At 34.2% G+C, this 20232-nt stretch overlaps 1 protein-coding gene across 6 annotated transcripts in view; it reads right to left on the bottom strand.

Moving 5' to 3' along the window:
- The window catches only part of SUPT3H (SPT3 homolog, SAGA and STAGA complex component), a 542786-nt gene that overhangs the window by 293165 nt on the left and 229389 nt on the right, over positions 1–20232 (bottom strand). The gene's annotated exons all lie outside the window — the stretch shown is intronic.

Genomic DNA, 20232 nt, shown 5'->3' with positions numbered 1-20232 from the left:
ATGTATTAAAAGACCCCTTTGGTAGTAAATTGTAGAGGCATACTAGGTACAAATTTGGAGACACAGATTCTATTTATATTTAAAGTAGAAGTTGAGATTTCTACAATCAACCAATTAAACTTATACTTGGGTTTAACAATATTACCCTAAGATGTGGTAAGAGAGAACTCTACTCAGAACCTAAATGTCACAAACACAACAACATCAATACTCATCACTGACACATAACCCAAATCTTTCATTCTTGTGACTAACACCATTCAGGCCCTAGGGGGGGAATTCTCTACATTTCTCAAAACAAAAGGCTACTGCATCAGAATGCCATGAAGGTTTGTGGGTTATGTTACTACTGACATGGGAAATGCACACTGCTCTTGGGAGTTGGAAGGATTAAGTGGTAGAAATGCTGAGGTTCCCAAATCTTCCTCTCAGACGGCATGAATGCACAAGATTACTGCATTACAAAGTACCATTTTCAAATAGTGCCAAAGATCCATTTCCTTGCTTCTCTTCTTCTGATGTGTGATTTCAGGGATATTTATGATGACATATGGTACATGGGTCATCATTTATATTCTTGCTCTTTGCCCTACAAATTTTGGGGGTGGGCTTGAACAAAATCTGAATGACATAATATAATTCAAATAATATATCGTTTCTCTCTCATTTTTAGCACAGGTTTATTTTTTGGTAATCGAAAAAAATAGTATGCATTTGGAATTTTTGGATTAAAAATATGAAGAACTATTGACCCTAACCTACTCCAAAAAAAGTGGACATCTTTCCTGTTTTTAAAGATTTCCAGTAAAAGAAAGTCCAAAGTTGCATTCAACTGTTTATGTTAAAGTTTCCATTTTCAGTTTATTTGTATTTCATCCATTAAAAAAATGTTTTGAAAACCGGGATTCGCATAGAATGTTGGCCAAATTTTCAAAGAGTTCCAAACATGCTCTCTCAAAATACGAACCTACAAGTTTCTTAATGTCTCTGAACTCAGATTTGTGCATTTCGATGTCATCTGGGTGCCCAAATTTAAATTTCACGGCTGCTTATCAAGCACAGTAACTGAAAACTTGAACTAAACTCACAAGTGTGCAAAGAAGTAAATATCCATTGGAAAAAAAACCCCTGATTTACAGGGTGGCCCATTTAAAACAGTTCCCATTTAATAATGTGGCTGTGTACAGGGCCTCTTTTAAATGGGCCACCCTGTATGAAGCTTAAGTCCAAGATAAAAAATGTCCTCCCTTGAGAATTTTTAAAAACCAAAAACACTGTAGGTTTAGTGGTTATTTTTAAGGTTTTAGATGGTTTCTTTGGACTCCTTTAGAACTGAAAAAAGATGGATACACATTTTAAAAATGAAATGTTACAACCACACATCTGTAATGAGAACCAGTGCCAGTGGATATTTTTAAAGCAAATTAAAACGGTCAACTTTTTTTAACTTAGGCAAACAGCTGCTATACACACAGTGCACAGTAACTACTTTTCAGCAAAAGTTCAGAAGGAATTTCCTAATGAAGATTTATAGGATGTTCTGGGATTGATAATTAAAGGTTCCCCAAAAAAGATATGAATGACAGCATCAGAGATGTGAGGGTTAAGGGCACTGAGCAGGCCTGTCCTCTAAGGGAGGGGCCTAGAATTTAGAATGAAAAATACACAGAGGTTACAACAAAGGGAAATTGGGATGAAACAGACATGGAGCAAAGCTTTATAGTGTATCTCTTTCTCTACTGACTTCAAAGTCTTTCTGTAAGATTCCAAAGTGATTTCTACTGTTTAAATACCTCTGTAATTTAGTTTCTTCTGTAAAAAAAGTAACAGGGGGTAGAAAAAAGGGAAAAGGCTTGCCTAAAAAAATTACACTGTTAAAGACATTATGGGCTCTGAAGATTCTGACCTCCGTTGTGTTCCTGACATGAATAATGCTGTTTCCCTCTAAAGACAATAGTAGTAGTAATAATAATACTACCACTACTAATCATAACAGTAACAACTATGAACCCTCCCATCATACTATGTGTCAACTACTCTTTTGGCAACTTGGCATCAGTAAATTTTTTAATCACTACAATACTATGTGTTTGGCAATGTTATTTCCACTTACAGGTAAGGAAAATGAAACACTAAGTGATGAAGTAATGTGCTCAAGGTCACAGACATAGTAAAACTGCCTACTGTGATTCAAGCCAAGATTCAGGTTCCAGGGTCAGTGCTCTTAAGTATTAGTCTAATCTAGATCTTTAAAACAAAGAAGAAATCACGTTTCCCTGAGAGTACTGTTTGTAAGGATCCTATGCTAAACACGACATGTGCACCCTTACGAGTGAAGCAGCCACATTCAACTTCATTCTCAGAGGTAGCTCATTCATTCAACAAATATTTACTGAACACATTATTGTGACAAGTATTGGTCTAGGCACTGATCATAAAGCAATGAACGAAACAGGCACTTTATCTTATGCTGACAGTCTCAAAACTCAGGTCATAAGTAATTGGGATCAGTGCCTCACCCAAAGAGGTATATTTATGGACAAGCCTGCAGACAATGAGGTGGAACAACATAATAGCTCTGCTCTACAATAAAGTATTGATTATCTTTATTCTCTCACAAAACTGACAAAATCAATAGGAAGTAGGACAGGCAGAAGTAAAGAAACACAGAGGGAAAACAATAAACTCCAGCAATGGAGCAACAGAAGCCCAAGTAATCAAAAACTGCAAGACAGAAAAAAGGACAGCGAAAAAGGGAATATAGTAAAACAGAATAAAGCCACAGCAAATACAGGGAGAATCAAAGAGATAAGAATCTCAAGAATAGGCAGTTGTTACTGAGTATAATTGTATCTCATTATAGTTATTTATATTTTCCTGAAGACTAATGATGTTCAGCAGTTTTCATGTGCTAATTGGCATTTCATATGCCTTCCTTTGTAAAATGTGCAGGGTTTTGCCAATTTTTTATTAGTTTGCTTAATTTTATATAATTGAAGCGTACCTTTATATAATTGAAGCATAATAGGCATATAGATATTCTGGATACAATTCCTTTGTCAGACATAGGTACTACAAACATGTTCTATCAGTCTGTGGCCTACCCATTTTCTTCAATATAAATTTTCAGTAGATCCAGCACAAATAGTTAAAAGGGTATCCTTTCATCACTGAATTACCTGGCATTTTTGTAGATAATAAATTGGCCATTTTTGTGGGTCTATTTGTAGACTCTATTCTGTTCCACTGAAGTATGTCTATCCTTCTGCCACTATCACACTATTTTGAAAAATGTAGCATTTTACTTTTTAAGTCTTGAATTCAGATAGTATAAAAGGCTCCAATGTTATTCTTTTTAAAAACTGTTCTATTTTCTGTCCACATATAAATTTCAGAATAGGCATGTCAATTTCTATTTTTAAAAGACACTGCTGTGATTTTCATTGGGATTGCATTCATCTATAAATCAATTTGGAGAGAACTTACAATAAATTACAGTAGTATATATCTCGGTTTACTTTGATGTTTTTCTCTCAGTAGTATTTTGTAATTTTCACTGTACAAACTTGTTATATTTTCAGTTTATTCCTATTATATGCTTTTAAATTCTATTATAAATGGTTTTATTTTAATTTTCATTTTTTAAATGACTTTTATGATGTATGACTGATAGACAAAAAGCTATACATACTTAATGCATACAACTCGATGAATTTGGAAATAAGTACATATCCATATCCATGAAACCATCACCACAATTTGTGCCATAAACATATCCATCACCTCCAAACATTTCCTCCGGCCCTCTTTATTATTTTTTGTGATAAAATTACTTAACATAAGATCTAGCCTCTGAGCAAACTCGGAAGTATGTAATACAGAATTAACTGTGGGCATTATGCTGTACAGTAGTTCTATAAAATTATTTATTTTGGATAACTGAAATTCTGTACCCTTTGACTAATACTTCCCTGTTTTTCCCTCCACCTAGACCCTGACAATCACCCTCCTATTCTCTACTTCTGTTTTAGATTTCTCATATAAATGGTATCATGTAGTATTTTTCTTCTGTGTCTAGTTTATCTCACTTAGGATAATGTCTTCCAGGTTCATTCATGTTGCCACAAATGGCAGGATTTCTTTCACTTTTAAAGCTGACTAACACCTGGGTGGCTCAGTTGGTTAAGCATCCAACTCTTGGTTTCGGCTCAGGTTATGATCTCGGGGTCGTGAGATCAAGCCCTGCATTGGGCTCCGTGCTGTCTCCTTGAGATTTCTCTCCCTCTCCTTCTTCCCCTCCCTCTGTTCACACATGCTCTCTCTCTCTATAAAACAAAAATAAAATCTTTAATAAAAAAAAATATCATTATATGTATATACCACATTTTCTTTATCCATTCACCCATAAATGGACATTTAAAGTTGCTTCCATGACTTGATAATAGTGAATAATAAATTTCATTTACTAATTCTTCACTGCTGACTTGTAGAAATAAATTAATTTGTTTATTAACTTTGTATCCTATGACCTTGATAAATTCTTTTACTAGGTCTGGTAGTTTTAAAATTATTATTATAATCATTCTTTAGGCATTTTCTCTATACAAAGTTTTGTAATTTATGAATGAAGACAATTTTACTTCTTCCTTTTCAACTGGAATGTTTCTTTTTTTAAAATTTATTTTATTTTTAAAGATTTTATTTATTTATTTGACAGAGAGAGACACAGTGAGAGAAGGAACACAAGCAGGGGGAGTGGGAGAGGGAGAAGTAGGCTTCCTGCTGAGCAGAGAGCCCGACGCGGGGCTCGATCCCAGGACCCTGGGATCATGACCTGAGCCGAAGGCAGACGCTTAACAGCTGAGCCACCCAGGCACCCCTGGAATGTTTCTTATCTATTCAGCTTGACTTCCTGCACTGTTTAGGACTTACAGTACTATACAGAAGACAAATGGTAAGAGCAAACATCATACCTTGTTCTTGATCTTCATATGGAAAATGTTCAGTCTTTCCATTAATTATGATATTATAGGTAGGTTTTCATAAGTGATCTTAATCAGTTTAGGCATATTTCCATTTATAGTATTCTGAGAGTTTTTATTATGAATAGATACTGAATTTCATCACATGCTTTTTTAATATCTCTAAGATGATTATGAATTTTACTTTAATATGTTAATGTAGAGAAATATATTGATGGGTTTTTTTTAAATGCTAAAACACATATGCATTGCTGAATAAATTCTTCTTAGTCTTTATGTATTATCCTTTATATACACTGCTGGGTTAGATTTGCTGATATTTATCTAAAAATTCTTGCATTTTATGTTCATGAGATAGTGATTTGCAGTTTTCTTGTAATATTTTGGTTGGGGTATCAGGATAATGGTGGTCTAATAAAGCTATCTAGACTGGAATTTATTTGGTACAAAGGTTTTTAATTAGTAATTAAATGGCTTTGATTATAGAACTACTGAGATTTTTCTATTTCTTCTTGTCTAAATTTTGGTAATTTGTATTTTTAGGGAATTTGTCCATTTCATCTAAGTTATCAATATTCCTTTACTGTCCTTTTCATAATAGTGGAATCTATAGTGATATTTTCTCTTTCATTCCTGATACTAGTAAATTCTGGTTTCTCTTTTTCTTGACCTAGCTAGGGGTTTATCAATTTCTTGATGTTTGCAGAGAACTGGCTTTTATTTTCATTGATTTTTCTCTATTGTCTATTTTCTATTTTACTGATTTCTACTCATATTATTAATTTTTTCTACTTACTTTGGTTCAATGTGCACTTCTTTTTCTACCTGAAGGTGGAAGCTTATAATATTGATGTTCAATCTTCTTCTTTTCTTTTCTAATATAACCATTTAGAGCTATAAATTTCCCTGGAGGCACTGCTTTATAAATCCTGACATGTTGTGTTTATTATCATTATGTGAATTTTATTTATTCCTTCTGTTTTTTCAGTTTTGTTGTGTATATTTTGAAGCCTTCTTATTAGGTACATACATATTTAGGATTATTCTCTTTTCTTGAAAAACTCATACTTTTATCATTATACTCCTTTTTTATCACTAGACATGTTTTTTATCATGAAATCTGTGTTGTCTGATACTATATAGCCATATTAGCTTGCCTAACTAATCACTGTGATTAGGCCTTCCATGTTTAAGAAAATCAAATAAGCTTTCTTAAGGAATAAGTAAATAAAAATATCTCATGAACTATGATAAACTGTCTTAGAAAATATGAGAGTCTTAGAAAATTATGAGTCCAGTCTCTAGAATTAATGATTGTTTTCTATTAAAAGATTCTTCACCACTTTTCACTTTGGATTTACAACAAACTTATCAATTTATCATTTCACTGACTTCCCTAGTAAGCAAAAGATTTTTTAAAAGATGGAAAATTTTTATATATGCATGTATAAGTTGCATTATCAATTTTTACAGAGCAAAAAATATATACAGGCAGAACTTAAATTATACTTTGCTTTAAATAAATGAAATACAAAACAGGAAAACAACTGGAAGGATGAACAAAACAAAGAATTGGATCTTTAAAAGGATAAACAAAATTGACACATTTTTAGCTAGACTAACCAAGGCAAAAAAAATTGTCCTGGAAAAATTGGACATTCACATGTGGAAGAATGAAATTAGACTTTCATCTTACATCACTCAAAAAAATTAAGTTGAAATGAATTAAAGGCTTAAATGTAAGATCAGAAATTCATAAAACTGCTGGAAGAAAAGGAAGCTTGACAGATTTTATGGATGTGGATTTTAGGGATACAAGCAACAAAATAAATGAGTGGGACTACATCAAACTAAAAGGCTTCTGCAGAGCAAAAGAAATTATCAACAAAATGAAAAGACAACCTATATGATAGAAAATATTTGCAAACCATAATTTAGATAAGGGGTTAATATCCAAAATATATTAAGAACTTATACAATTCAGTAGTAAAAAGAAAAAAAAAAAGAATCCAATTAAAAAATGGGCAAAGAACCTAGTAGATATTTTAACAAAGAAGATATATGAATGGCCAACAAATATATGAAAAGGTGCTCAACATCAGTAACCATTAGGGAAACGTAAATCAAAACCATAATAAGATATCATCTCAAGCCCACTGAGATGGCTAGCATCAAAAAAGCAAGAGATGAAAATGCTGGAGAGGATGCAGAAAGAAGGAACACTTGTGCACTGTTGGTGGGATTGCAAATTGGAACAGTTAAAAAAAAAACAAACATTATGGAGGTTCCTCGAAAAATTAAAAACTGAACTAGCATATGATCCAGCAATTCCCATTCTGGAAATATATGTGAAGGAAACAAAAACACTGTGTCGAAAACATAACTGCACCTCCATGTTCATAGCAGTTATTATTTACAAGAGCCAAGACACAGAAACATCAAGGGATGAATGGGTAAAGAAGCTGTGAAATATATATATATATATATATATATATATATATATATATATACACATTAGAATATTATTCAGCCACAAAAAAGGAAATCCTGCCATTTGACACAACATGGATATACCTTGGCTGCATAAAGCTAAGTGAAATGAGTCAGAGAGACACAAAGTGATATCACTTAAAAGTTGAATCTAAAACTTAAAAAAACAAAGACCTAGAAAAAGATATCCGATTTGTGGCTACCAAATCAGAAGATGAGGAAAAGATAAACCAAATAAAGGTGGTCAAAAGGTACCACCTTCCTATTATAAAATAAACAACAACTAGGGATGTAATGTACAACAGGATAACTATAGTTAATATTGACATATAGATGTTTGACAGGTGTTAAGACAGTAAGTTCCTTTTTTTTTTTTTTTAAGACTTTATTTGACAGAGAGAGAGAGAGACAGCGAGAGCAGGAATACAAGCAGGGAGAGTGGCAGAGGGAGAAGCAGGCTTCCCACAGAGCGGGGAGCCCAACACGGGGCTCGATCCCAGGACCCTGGGATCATGACCTGAGCTGAAGGCAGACGCTTAATGACTGAGCCACCCAGGCGCCCCAAGACAGTAAGTTCTAAAAGTTTTCATCATAAGAGAAAAACACTTTTTTCTATTTCTTTTCTTTTTTTTCCAAATCTATAGGAAATGATAGATGTTAACTAAAGTTCTTAGGGTCATCATTTCTCAGTAACTTTAAATCAAATCATTATGCTGTACACTTTAAACTTATACAGTTCTATATGTCAAGTATATCCCCAAAACTGGGATGGGGGAATCCTCTGCCCAAGCACTGTGATCTAGTATTCTACTAGGCAAAACCCTTCAAATCCATTCTCCTCACATGGTCATGAAAACTGCTATGTAAAAGACAACAGAATTACTTGCTACAGATATATGTTCTAAACAGGCTTTCTGGGGCAAAATGCAGTTTTAGTTTGGCTATCTCTGGACAATGGTACTCAATTAATAAACAAGGCTTAGTATAGGATAATGAAGATCTAGAATCAAGTCCTTGTCTGCACATCCTACTTATGTGACCCTAGAATTCAAATTCGTTGTTTCCCTGTGTAGATATTCAAGCACTAATTTCATCTTTAAAACATACCTATTTTAAAGGAAAAATTAAACAAATTAAACAAAACTTATTGAAAGCTTATTATGTCCTTGACCAGTGTGGACCAAATGTCAGCCACTTAACTACCACCTTCACAAGTTGTGTTGTTTTTTTGTTCTCATTAGGCTGTCATTTATTACTTTCTCTAAGTTAATATATATTTCTACTTAATACATTTATTTAAAAAGAAACTTCCTATCATGGAAAATTAGTATCATATGTCAGAAAGAAAAGGTGCCTACTCTTGACGGCAATTAACAAAACAATCTGCCTGATCACCCCTTTCGGGGAAATTCTAAATGGGGAAGTGAGGAAGACATGGAGAGAAATGTAGGAGACAAATGAGGAGAAACAAGCAGAAGGGAGTTAAGTCACAAAACTGACAGTGTTAAGATCAGAGTAATGACTAATGTGTCATATCACAACTAAGTCATCAGATTATTCCAGAAATTATTTTTAACATTTTGAGATATAAATAACATTACCATAAAATTCACCTAATTAAAGTGTATATTTAAGTGGTTTTTAGTATATTCACAGTTGTGAAACCATCACCACAATCTAATTTTAAAACATTTTCATCACCTAAAAAAGACCCCTCCCTTATTTATTAAGAGTCATTCTCCATTTCTGTCTCCTCTCCTAACCTTTACTCTACCCCAGGCTACCACTAATCAACTTCTATCTCCACAGATTTACCTATTCTGGACATTTTGTGTTTGTTTCTGAAGATACCCTCTGATCCTTTATTGTCTTTCTCTCTGTCATGGTTTTTTTTATTTTCTTCAGTGATATATTTGGATTTCTTTCTCTTTATTCTTTGCAGATTTATAAGTGGTTTTTGATATATGGTTACCATTGAGTTTGTATATAACCTCTTCTACATATAGCATTCTATATTAAGTTGATGGCTGTACAAGTTTGAACCAATTCTTTACTCCTCTATTCCCATATTTTAGATTTATGGTCTCATATTTAACATCCTTTTATTTTTTTAGTTCCTTGACTGATTTTTTTTACAGAAATATCCACTTTTACTGCTTTTGTGTTTACTACCTTTATACTGTCACTTTTGGCCTCTCTTTTCCACTCAATGAGTCCCCTTTAGTATTTCTTGCAAGGCTGGTTCAATAGTCATGAACTCCCTTGGTTTTTGTTTGTCTGGGTAACTCTTTATCTCTCCTATTCTGAATGACAGCCTTGCTGGATAGTGTATTCTTGGCTGCAGATTTTTCCCATTCAGCATTTTGAATATATCATGCCACTTCCTTCTGGCTTGGAAAGTTACTGCTGAGAAATTCCCTTCTAGCCTTATGGGTTTTCCCTTGTAAGTTATTGTCTTCTTTTGTCTTGTTGCTTTTAAATTTTTTTCTTTATCACTCTATTTTGCCAATAATGACAAAATGTCTTGGTGTGGATCTGCTTTTGCTCACTTTGATGAGCATTTTCTGTGTCTTCTGGATTTGAATACCTGTTTCCCTCCTCAGATTATGAAGTTTTCAGCTATTATTTCTTCAAATACATTTTCTGTCCCCTTTCCTCTCTCTTTTTCTTGGACTCCTATAAAATGAATGTTATTACTTTTGATGGAGTCAAGAACTTCCCTAAATCTTTTCTTGTTCTGCATAATTCTTTTTTCTCTCATTTGTACAGCTTGATAACTTTCCATTACTCTGTCTTCTATATCATTAATTCATTCCTCTGCTTCTTCTGGCCTGCTGTTCATTCCATCAAGTATGTTTTTCATTTTGTTTACTAAGCCCTTTGTATCTCTGCTATATTATTCTTTATCTCTGTGTTACATGTCTCACTCATGTCTTCCACTCTTTTCTCAAGTCCAGTGAGTATCCTTATGACCATTACTTCAAATTCTCTATCAGGTATATTGCTTTTATCTGTTTTGCTTAGATCTCTGGCTGTGGCTTTGTCCTGTTCTTTCATTTGGGATAAATTTCTCGGTCTTCTCATTTTGTCTAAGTCTCTCTGCCTGTTTTTCTGTGTTAGAAAATTCAGGGGGGCCTGGTTGGCTCAGTCAGGTAAGAGTCTTACTCTTGATTTTGGCTCAGATGATGATCTCAGGGTCCTGGGATCGAGCCCCATGTTGGCCTCCGTGCTCAGAAGGGAGTCTGCCTAAGAATTCTCTCTCTCTCCCTCTGCCCTTCCTCCCACTTGGTTCTCTCTCTCAAATAAATAAAATAAATCTTCTAAAAAAAGAAGAAAGAAAATTCAGTTATGTCTCCTATTCTTGAGGGTAGCAGACTTATGAAGAAGAAGTCCTGTAGTGCCCTGCTGTGTAATGTCCCCTGTTCCCCAGGGCCTGGTGCTTCTGGGAATTTCTCTAAGGTGTGCTGCATATGCTCTGCTATTTCAGCCTGGCCGATTTATCCTTAAGACCAGCCACCTGCAGAAGCTCTCCTTGCCTGTTGTGGGCAGTATTTGGTCTCTGGCCTGAATGTGGCACACTTTAACTAGGTGTGCTCTGGTCTGTTTGTGAAATGAGACCTGTTGCCACCACCACCAGAATCAAGGCTCCACAAAACTCCCACATCAGGAATGGGGTGTGAGCAGGGGTTTGGGGCAGTCTTTGGGGGAGGGAGCCCACCATGCTGGGACTGAGTCAAGCATGAATGGAAGGGGTAGTTCCAACTTACTGGGGGTGGGGGAGTGGGGTTGGTGTAAGCAAGTTAGATAATGAATGTCAGCACTGCACTGGTTCCTGTAGGCAGCCTGTGCTTATGCTGAAGGGCAGAGGAGGGAAATGGCACCACCCAATTCCTCTGTTCCAGAGTTCTTTCTGTTAATGTAGTCTGAGATGCATTCCAAGAGAAGCAACTAACCTCCCCACTGTGTGCCCCAGGTGCTCTTCATATCACTTTTCCATGCTGTATGTCCATGAGCTGTTTGCCTGCCTTTTCTACAAGAGCAGCCCCAATGTCCTCTGGGCTCTCCCCAAGTGAAGCCTGCTGACTTTTAGAACTCTAGGCTTTATGCCCTGCTGATTTCAAGAACTCACAAAATTTTGGACCTCTCACTTTCCAAGCCAAATGCTATGGGGGTTTGTTTTCCCTGTGTGTTAGTCTGTCTCTCACCCTTCTCTTCAACAATAGATACCTCTCCACCACAGTGGCCACAATCTGTTTCACTCCTAAACCTCATCTCTGCATGTCATAACTTCTTCAATGTGTCCTCTTCTCTACCTTTAGTTGTGGAGTTTGTTCTGACAGTCTTCAGGTCAATTTCTGGGGTATCTGGGATGACTTGATAAGTTCTCTAGTTGTATTCATTGGACAATACAATGATCCTAGGGTCCTTCTACTCTGCTGCCATTTTCCCAGGATCAAAATATACCATTTCACCTATAACAAAACTCACCTGATGGACATTTTTCTCCATATTTTGGCCATTATAAATAATGTTGTTATGAATGTTTGTGTACAAGTTTAAAGGACTTGCTCTGTAGCTGCTGGGATAGTGGGTCTATGTGTCTGTACTTCCTTCTTTTTACTGTAAACTCACATCATCTGAGGGAATCCCTTATCCTTTCAACTTGAAAGAACCTCACTAGGGGAATATACATTATGTGAGACAAAGAAAGTTAAAAAAAAAAAAAAAGTTTAAGTACCAAGAAAGAGCAGTGGACTAAGAATCCAAAGAATCTGAGTTATCTTTGCAGTGCTATCTGTTGTTATCAGCTCCATATCCTGATTAAGTCACTCTCCCTCTAAGGACCCTCATCTGTGGTTAAGGGTCATTGAGTTAATAATTAAAGTTGTATTATGTTTTAAAGTATTATGATTTAAAGTTAAATGTCTCATCCTTCCAGATATAGTGAACTAAAGTAACAGAAAGAAAAACTTTGTTTTTCTCCCCTCAATATTCTGTCAGATTTATGGCACAAAGTCTACAATAAAATAGGAATCTATTCTTTCTCTAATAACGTATCTTATTATCCAGAAATCAGCATAACTTAATACATTTTCAAGCTTATACATAACCACTGCACCTCAAGTACATGTGGATTTTTAATAATATGGTCAAAATAAAAACACACATTAATATCCTACACATCAGTTCTGATAAAGGAATCCATTAAAGTCATATACATACACATACATATAAGCCACACACATATAAGCCAAACCCACAAATAGTTCTATTAAGTTTCACAGTCTTTTTTAAGTTTTTTCAAAAAGTCATCCTTGAAAGCTAGTAACAATCTAGACATTCAAGTCATAAAACAAGAAAAAATGAATAGGGTAATAAAATTACCAACACACTGGTCACAAGAAATTAGTTTAACAAAAAAAAAATTAAGATAAAGCAGTTCCTTAATGAATATACTAAATTTCAATTGCATTGAAATATAAAATGTTGTTTCTTAAGCACCAAGTGTGATCGCGTTTCTGCTTATTCTGATCCTACATTAGGTAACCAGCAGATATTATTTCCATGGTTTCCTAAATATTTATTTCTTTTGTCTTTCTATTAATTTTACATCTTACTTTTTCATAATATATTTCATTTCTTAGAAAGTACTAAGCTTATAAAACAGTTTGTGACTTCAGGTGGTTTTCCTCAATAATTTTTATGAGGGAGAACTTATATATTGTCTTTTAATTTTTCAGATGAAGTCATTAAATCTCAGAAAAGTATAAATGATTTCAAAGTTTAACTAAGCTACTCCATGATGTTGCTGCCTAGGCACCCATGTTGTGCAGCCTGCAGAGACCTTAAACTAACATTAGCCCCCTCATGCAAGCACATGCCCCACACAGCAGCTGCACAGTCACAAGCAAATATAAATTCCTGATACAAGTTCCCCAACAATCCTTGTGATCAAGAGTCTCCCTTGCCTCCCAGCACCTGTATGCTTTATGCACCCCTTAGGTAAGACCCCTAGGAGAGTAGCCAAAACCCCATTCTTTTGGTTTGAAGTGATCTATCTGGCCATAATCCAGGAAACACAAAACAGTCTACTCTTGGACCCTAATAAAAGCATGAGCCCCAGGTCCCAACTCTCTCTCTTTGTTCTGCACTCTGCCTTTACCTGCCCATGTAGGACCTTGAGGTATACCAGATACTTCCTCCAAGACCTGTGATCAATGTCTTTATTTCAGTTCCTCTTGTGGTGTTGTCGAATCATGGTTCATGATCTAGAATCCTGTGCTCCACTTAATAAATGTTAATTTCACAAAGTCCTAAAGAGTGACTAAGCCAAGATAATTTGCCTCATGAAAGATTAAACAAAAATACTGGTCTTTCAATGACTACTTTCAAGTGTATTCCATTAATAAATGAATAAAAATATGACTTCAGCCCTGATTTCTCATTTAAAAAAATAAACCAAACACCATCCTGCCTATCCTACAGAACTCATATAAAGTTCCAACTGCTACGTAACCTGCAAGGGGTTCTACAAACATAAACTTCTTTCTTCATAATGAAGCATTCATTGTTTGAGGATAAACAATACTGAATAAATATTTTACAAAAAAAGAAGGGAAAAAAGCTTATTTCCCCATTGTTGCAAGCACCTCATCCTCTGGCTAAAGTGACTTCCAGGGGATTTAAAGAGCTGGGGTCCTTTTCTTTTCCCCAACCCTTCATTTTTCCCTTTTTTCCCTCTCAGGAGCCAAACTTTAAGGACTAGAACATGCAAAAACAATTCTATATGTAGAGGAAATTTTAAAGTGACTATGAATGCCCAAAGAAAGTTTTAGAAAAGACATGAGAAGAAAAATGAACAGAAACTAAGGAACTAAAGGGACATCACAAAGTCAATAATATACATATTGAGAGAGTCCAAGAAGAACAGTGAGAGAAAGGAACAGAGGGACCTTTTGAAGAAATAATGGTTGAAAACTTCCCAAATTTGATAAAAGACATGAATATAAACATCCAATAGGCTCAACAAACTCCAAGTAAAATGACTTCAGAGACCCACAAAACTACAATAAAACTTTCAAAGACAAAAAGAGAATCTTAACAGCAGCAATAAAGAAGCAAATCATGATATACAAGGGATCTTCAATAAGATTATCAGCAAACTTCTTATCAAAAGCTTTGGAGCACTGGCACTGAGCACTGGGTGTTATACACAACTAATGAATCGTTGAACACTACATCAAAAACTAATGATGTACTGTATGCTAATTGAACATTAAAAAAAAGAAAAAAGAAAAAAAAAAAAAAACTTTGGAGGCCAAAACAGAGTGGGTCAATATGTTCAAAATGCTAAAAGAAAAAAAACTGTCAACCAGGAAACCATTATCCTGCTTAACTATCTGCAAAAGTGAGGAAGAAATGAATATATTCCCAGATGAACAAAGGTTGAGGGAATTCATAACCAAAAGACTTGCCCTGCAAGAAATGCCCAAGGGAGTCCTTCAAGTTTAAATGAAAGGACAATGGACAGTAACTCAAAGTCATATGGAGAAATGAAAATCCCAGTAAGGGTTAATACATGGGAAATCATGAAACTGGCATTATTGTAGCTATACTTTTTTGTTATCTACATGATTTAAGACACTAATTTAAAGAAAAAGAAACAATCAGTATAAACTCAATACTACTGTAACTTTAGTTTTTAACTCAAAATATTCTATTCTATATAACTTAAGAGACTAATGCATTTTTAAAAATTATTAGTTTATGGTTTTGTGCACACAATGTATAAAAATGTAATTTCAAGACATGAACAACCAAAAGGGGTGTGGTGCAGCTGTAAAGGAACAGAGTTTTTGTATGTTACTGAAGTTAAGGTGTTATAAATTCAGTAACAAATGTTTTTACTTTAGGATTTTAAATGCATTCCCCAGGGTAACCACAAAGAAAATAGCTATAGAACATACACACAAATTTATACATTTCACTACAAAAAAATCTACTAAACACAAAAGAAGATATAATGCCTGGGGCGCCTGGGTGGTTCAGTCATTAGGCATCTGCCTTCGGCTCAGGTCATGATCCCAGGGTCCTGGGATTGAGCCCTGCATCGGGCTCCCTGCTTGGCAGGAAGCCTGATTCTCCCTCTCCCCTCCCCCACTTGTGTTCCCTCTCTCGCTGTCTCTCTCTCTCTCTCAAAATAAATAAATAAATAAAATCTTTAAAAAAAAAAAAAAAGAAGATATAATGCCCAAAATGAGGGCCTATACAAACTGTAAAACATTTAGAAAGCAAAGCACAATGACAAAAATCCCTCCTTAACAGTAATTAAAGAAAGCCTGGAAACAAATCCTCACATATATGGTTAATTTGACAAGGATGCCAAGACCATTCAGTGGGGAAAGAAAAGTCTTTTCAACAAATGATGCTGGAAAAATGGGGTATCTACATGCAAAGCTTATGAAGTTGGACCCAAACTATAATCCTTATACAAAAATTAACTCAAAATGGATCAAGGACATAATTAACAATTATACTCTTAAGAAGATTTGGGACAAAAGATTCACAACACTGAATTTGGCAATGATTTCTTGGACATATCCAGCAAAAGCACAAGTAACAAAAAATATAGACAAATTGGACTCCATGAAAATTCAAAAATTTTGCACATCAGAGGACAATATCAATAGGACAATATTTTTTACTAAAGCCACCTACAGAATGAAATGAAATATTTGCAAAGCATTTATTTGAAAAGGGATTAACATCCAGAATGTATAGAGAACTCCTAAAACTCAAAAACAAAAGCAAACAAGCTGATTCAGATATGGGGAAGGACTTGAATAGACATTTTTCCAAAGAAGATGGAATGGCCATGAAAAAATGCTCAATATCATTAATCATTACACCTTACAGCCATTAGGAGAGCTAATATTCAAAAATGTAAACAAAACACACACACACAACAACTGTTGGAAAGGATATAAAAAAATTGGCACCCATGTGCATTATTGAAGATTTTAAAAGATACAGCTGCTATGGAAAATTGTATTGTGCTCCCAAAACAATTAAAAAGAGATTTGCTATGTGATCCACAAACTCTACTTTTAGTATAAGCCCAAAAGAATTGAAAGAGGGTCTCAAAAAGAGATTTGTACACCCATATTTACAACAGCATTATTCACAATGGCTAAAACATTAAAGAACCCAAGTGTCCATCTATGCAAGAAAACATAAACAAAATGTGGTACAGAGTCATACTTTATTTTATTGCGCTTTGTTTCATTGTGCTTCACAGATACTGAGTTTTTAAGAAATTAAGGTCTGTGGCAATTCTATGTCAACCAGAAGTCTACCAGTTTCCTAACAGCATTTGCTTACTTCCTGTCTCTGTATCACATTTTGGTAATTCTCACAATATTTCAAACTTTTTCATTATGATTATATTTATGGTGATCTGTGATAAGTGATTTTGACTCACTGAAAGCACAGAGGATGGTTAGCATTTTTTAGCAATAAAGTATTTAATTAAGATATTATACATTGTTTTTTAGACATAATGCTACTCACACTTAATAGACTACATTAAGGTGTGAACATAGCTTTTATATACACTGGGAAACAAAAAATTCATTTGACTCACTTTATTGCAAAATTCACTTTATTATGGTGGTCTGGAACCAAACTTCCATTATCTCTGAGGTGTGCTTGTATACATACAGTGGATTATTATTATTCAGCTTTAAAAAGATGGGAAATTCTACAGTATATGCTACAACATGGAAGAACCTTGAGGACATTAAGCTAATGAAACTAGCCAGTCATAAAAAGACAAATATTGTATGATTCTACTGATAGGAGGAACCTAGAGTCGTCAAAATCAAAATGACAGAAAAGGTAAAAGTGATTGCCTGGGGCTGGGGGAGGAGAAAATGAAAACTTATTGGTTAATGGGTACAGAGTTTTACTTTCACAAAATGAAGAGTTATGTGGATAGATGATGGAAATGGTTGCGCAACAATGGGAATGTATTTAATACTACCAAACTGTACACTTAAAAATGTTAAGATGGTTTTACATTATATGTATTTTGCCACAATAAAAATTATTTTAAAGAATAGAAGAAAATATAAAAAATGAAAAACATGTATTTTTTGATACAAAGCATTATTATTACAAAGATGTTGATTGTCAGAACGTTAATCCAAAAATTCAATACAATTTCAACAGGAACTAATAAAAATTTTTAAACTAATCTGGAAAAGAAAAGGTGTGAAATTAGCTAAGAAACTTTGCAATAGAACAATAAGGAGAGCACTATTTTACACTATACTCAAAAAAGTACATTCAAGAAAAGATAAATATTTTGTAGTAAGTTTTCATAAAATTAAAAACCTCTCCTTTGTGGTACTTATAATACTAGCAATTTTACATGATATGTAAAACATTTATTTAATGGCCGTTTCAATTACTAAGGTATTCCTACTTTGTAAGATAATGCCTGATACACAGCAGGTATTCAAGACCAATCTGCTCAATGAATAAACAAACAAATGAAATAGAATACAGCAACATCATCATTTATATATACGAATAATACATATGTTCTCAAATCAATGAGGAAAGAATGGACTATTCCATTAGTGATACTAATAAACTAAATAGCAATTTGGGATACAAATGTTAGCCCCCAATCTTACATCATATATAAAAACATCTTCAGATTGTTGGAAGATAATGTCAATGTAAAATTATGGGTAAAAGAACAAAATCTAATATTCTTAACTCTTCACTTTTCAACTACTTCAATCTAGCTAAACATACAGAATAAATATTATTCCCAAGAAGCAATGTGAAATAGAGAAGAACAAGTAAATTATAGCTTTAGTTAAGTATTATTTCATTGTAATTATGTGACCAGACATTTTAGGATGGTGGGAACAATGTTGTCTTTATTTTCCACCCCAGATACTGGCAATTCCAAATATCCTCTAAAATTGGATCTCTATATTCTATGGAAGCAGTCCAAACTGAGAGGTAGGAAGTTTTGCCTCTTTAGATTGTTTGCAAACCTCTCATTAACTTTGATACACAGATTGAAAGATAATAGTAAGGCTTTTTTCAATTCCATTTTCCACTTAAGATTGTTGCAAAATAAGATCTCAAATGTCTCCATGTCTGAATCTATTACACTGTAACAAAAGCATAAGAATGTCACAGATTTCACCTCCTTTATATGTTTTACATAATACCTGATAATCTAGTCCAAAACCCAGCCAAGGAAATGAATGACAGGATAGCATAGAAAAAGAGATCTCTTTTTTCATTTCTTACATTTCTCTTTGACTACCGGACCTTTCCTGAAATCAATCATCTTACATATTAAATTATCTGAAATACAGTGTGTTAAGTTTTGATTGAAATTTTTACTAATAATTTTACAAAAGATTTAGCAGATTAGCATTTATTTTTTATTAAGTGATTGTTCATGGGGGGAAAAAATCCAAATACACCAGTGTGCTGTGCTTTAGAACAACCCAATGGAAAATGACCCCTCTGAATTCATAAAAATAAATTTTCAGGCGGTATGTAAAAGAGTCCACCCGATTCATAAAAGTAAATATAGGAAGTAACTTTATTTTTCAAATGATTATATGCCTTATTTTATTATTATATATTACTGCAAGCTGATTTAAATGATCATTGATTAGTTTTTTAAAACTTGTTTTGAGTATAGTTGACACACAATGTTACATTAGTTTCAGGTGTACAAAGCACTAACTCAACAATATGCTCTGCTCACCACAAGTATAGCTACCAACTGTCACCATACAACACTACTGTAATATTATTGACTATATTCCTTATGCTGTGCCTTTTATTTCCACGACTTATTTATTCCAGGATTGGAGACCTAATTTCCTATTCCCCCTCACCCATTTTGCCTAGCCCCTCATTTCCCTCCTCTCTGGCAACCATCTGTTTGTTCTCTGTATTTATGGAAGTGATTCTGCATTTCTTTGTTTATTCATGTTTTTTTTTTTTAATTCCACATATAAGTGAAATACAGTATTTGTCTTTTTGAGTCTGATTTACTTCACTTAATATATTGCCCTCCAGGTCCATCCACGTTGCAAATGGCAAGATCTCATTCTTTTTATGGCTGAGTAATATTCCATTTTATGTATGTATGTATGTGATATATGTGTGTATATATGCATGTGTGTGTATACATATATATGTGTGTGTGTGTGTGTGTGTGTGTAAACACAGCAGAAAACAGAGGAAAATCTTCTTATCCACTCATCTATTGATAGGCACTTGGGTTGTTTCCATATCTTGGCTACTGTAAATAATGTTGCAATAAACGCAGGGCTGCAATATAGCTTCTCAAAACTTTTCTTTGGATAAATATCCAGTGGTAGAATTACTGGATCATATGGTATTTCTATTTTTAATTTTTTGAGAAACCTCCATACTGTGTTCCATAGTGGTTGCAACAATTTACATTCCTGCCAACAGTTCACGAGGATTCCTCTTTCTCCATATCCTCGTAAACACTTGTAATTTCTTGTCTTTTTCATACAAGCCAATCTGACAGGAGTAAGGTGATATCTCATTGAGGTGTTGATTTGCATTTCCCTGATTATTGAGGTTGAGCCATCTTTTTATGTGTGTGTTGAGAAAGTAAAACAAAGCTAGAGGTATCACAATCCCAGATTTCAAGATATACCACAAAGCTGTAGTAAACAAAATAGTA

The sequence above is a fragment of the Phoca vitulina genome, unplaced genomic scaffold (assembly GCF_004348235.1).
Source record: "Phoca vitulina isolate PV1807 unplaced genomic scaffold, GSC_HSeal_1.0 scaffold11, whole genome shotgun sequence".
Lineage (NCBI taxonomy): Eukaryota > Metazoa > Chordata > Mammalia > Carnivora > Phocidae > Phoca > Phoca vitulina.
The sequence above is the reverse complement of the archived record's forward strand: the minus strand, read 5'-3'. Positions and strand labels throughout refer to the sequence as shown.